The sequence below is a fragment of the Macrotis lagotis genome, chromosome 1 (genome assembly GCF_037893015.1).
Source record: "Macrotis lagotis isolate mMagLag1 chromosome 1, bilby.v1.9.chrom.fasta, whole genome shotgun sequence".
Classification (NCBI taxonomy): Eukaryota; Metazoa; Chordata; class Mammalia; order Peramelemorphia; family Peramelidae; genus Macrotis; species Macrotis lagotis.
Window position 1 is genome coordinate 519,072,757 of NC_133658.1, and position 3,157 is coordinate 519,075,913.

The following is a 3,157-nucleotide window of genomic DNA, read 5'->3' on the forward strand; positions in this document are numbered from 1 at the left end:
GCATGAAAAATATTGAAAATGAAAGTTAACATTTTTGTACCTCCAGCTAAGATGGTGGAGAGAAGATAGGCACAGTGTTAAGTGCTCCTGTTTCCCCTCAAAAATAACATGAAAGAAACCTCTTAACAGAAATTTGATCGACAAAACCCAGAAAGAGAACATAGGAGAAGAATCTGTCTCAGGGGACTGTCTCAGAAGGTCTGTCTCAGGGGACCATGGGTGAACCAGGAGTGGAGACCAGAGAGCCAGCACAGGGACAATAGCTGGGAGAAGGCTGAGGACCAGCATTAGCTGCAGAGCCTTTGGTGTATGGCAAATCCAAGAGCCACCTTTTGCTGCAGAATCTTCGGCAGGGGGACAGGAGCTATGGGAGGATGAGTTCCAGCACAGAGAGTTTCAGAGCATGCCTGGAAACCGACCTGCTGGGCTGGGACCTGAGCACCCTACTTTCAATGGAGCCCTCTCCCCCTCAGGCTCAAGTAAACAACCCTCACCCCCTCAGGCTCAAGTGTGGGCAACAGAGTTCACTCAACTGAAAGGGAGATTAATTCTCTCCCTCAGAGCCCAGCCCATTGTTCCAGGTCAACTCAGACCCTGCTGCTGACTCAAACACTCCAGAGAAAGCAACCAATGCCCCTTACTTGGAATTACTAAGCCAAATGAACAAAACCTCTAGGATCTTCAAAAGCAAAGCTGAGAGCCAGCCCCCCTCCCCCAACACAAGACTGTAAGAAGATAAAGAAAGGCCATTGAAAAGGGGGCCAAAGGAGAAATACTTAGAAGAAATAGATTCTAACCCAGAGAGATCTAGCACTTCTGAGGAGAATATGAATTGGTCTCCATACCAGAAAGACTTCCTTGAAGAAATTAGGAAGGAGTTTAAAAATCAATTGGAAAAATGGGGGGGGGGGGGGAAACTGAAGAGAAAATTAACACCTTGCAACAAGAAAACAAATCCTTGGAAAGCACAATTGGGAAAATACAAAAAGAGAATAAGTCTCTCAAATCTTCAATTGGGCAAATGCAAAAAGAAAATGATTCTCTCAAAACTACACTGGGGTAAATGGAAAACTCCTTAAAAAATAGAATTAAAGGGACAGCTAGGTGGCGTAGTGGATGAAGCACCAGCCTTGGAGTCAGGAGTACCTGGGTTCAAATCTGGCCTCAGACACTTAATAATTACCTAGCTGTGTGGCCTTGGGCAAGCCACTTAACCCCATTTGCCTTGCAAAAACCTAAAAAAAAAAAGAAAAAAAATAGAATTGACCCACTGGAAAAGGAGTTGCAAAAGGTAAATGAAGAAAAATCTTCTCTCAAAAAAAAAGAATGAAATCAGTGGAAATTAATGTCTTCATGAGAAAACAAGATTCTGTTAAACAAAACCAAAAGATCAAAAAAATAGAAGAAAATTTAAAATAAGTCATCAGCAACCTCTAGAATAGATCAAGAAGGGACAACCTGAGAATTATGGGCTTTCATGAAAACATTGAAGAGGAAAAATAAGCCTGGACTTAATATTACAGGATTTAGTGATGGAAAATTGCCTTGATATCATGGAATCAGAGGGCAAAATACTTATTGAAAGAATACATAGATCCCCTCCAGAATGAAAACACCAAGGGATGTTATGGCCAAATTCCAGAACTATCAGATAAAAGAGAAAATCCTGTAAGCAACCAGAAAGAAACAATTTAAATACCAAGGAGCCATAGTAAGGATTATACAGGAACTGGCTGCATCAACATTAAGGGATCGAAGGGCCTGGAATGAGATATTCCAAAGAGCAAGGGAGCTTGGAATGCAGCAAAGAATCCACTATCCAAGAAAGCTGAGCCTTCTCTTCTTGGGGGAAAGATGGACATTTAATGAAGTAGGGGATTTCCAACATTTCCTGATGAAAATGCCAGAGCTAAATAGAAAATGTGTACATCAGACAGGAGGCTCAGGAGGCACGTGAAAAGGCAAAACAAAAATGGGGGGGGGGGTAAAGAAAAAAACTGCTATCCAATAAGATGAAACTGGCTATATCCCCACTTGGGAGAAAGATTCTTATAACTCTTTTTTGGGGGGTATTAAAACACATTTTAATGAAAAAACATGAAATATTTAAAGAAAGAGAGAATGCAATTAGTTGCAATTAATTGCCTTAATTGCCTTTTGTCTATTGGTTTTAGATGCCACTGTACTATTAATTCACCTGTGGACTTGAGGCAAGTTTCTGACATCTGCTCTTCTGTTGGAAGTCCTTGTGGTAATTTTAATGGTTGGATTCTTATCAGACGCTTAACTACTTTCAGTTTTACATTCTCTGAAGGGATATTCTTATGCACTTGTGGAATATGGGCTTTTTCCACTCCAAGGAGTTTTATGACTTTCTTTTCCCAATATGGTCTTCTTTGTACACTTTTAATTCTGGTAACAATGTGTAGCTTATGAGGGTGTTGAGGATCCCCACCATATTTTTCATGAGCTTCAGGTGAAGGTTGAAATACTTTGTCTGGAATCCTGGACTTGGCAAATTTATGACGAATCCAATCAGTTGAGCTGAGAGATTCTAGGCTTTTTGTCACATTCTGTACTCTACCTGGAGGGCTTTGAGTCACTAAGCTCAAAATCCCTTCCATTAGATATCAGCACTGATGATCCGAAAATCAGCTCCTCCAGGCCATGGCAGCCTCCAGCTCCCACCTCTGATCTATGGAGGCTGAAACGTGCCATGACCAAAGAGATCCCCAAGAAGGCACCCACTGGGTGTGCGTGCTGGACACTGCATCCTCTTATAACTCTTGAGAATTGTAACTGTTATACTTAAGCAGAAGTGATGGTCACTCATGACTTATCTGTGAGACTGTTATCCACTAAGATGCAACTGGCTAAATCCCTACCTGGAAGAAAGACTCTAATAACTCTCAAGAACTGTATGACTACTAGAGAAAATATATGTAGCCAGAAGTGATGGACACTTTTACCATTTATGTGACTCAGATAGAATGATTTAAAAACAATGCCTCCTTAAAAGGGGGAACATTAAGGTGATGGGAGATTGGGGGAGATTGAATAGGGCAAATCACATTACATTAAGAGGTACAAAAGACCTATTGTAATAGAGGGGAAGAAGGGAGGAGGTGAGAACCACCTGAATCTTCATCTCATCAGA

General features: G+C 41.3%; 1 pseudogene; it reads right to left on the reverse strand.

Moving 5' to 3' along the window:
- Window positions 1-2,084: 2,084 nt before the first annotated feature.
- LOC141505082 (large ribosomal subunit protein uL30m pseudogene) lies at window positions 2,085-2,624 on the reverse strand (annotated as a pseudogene).
- Between the last annotated feature and the right edge of the window lie 533 nt (window positions 2,625-3,157).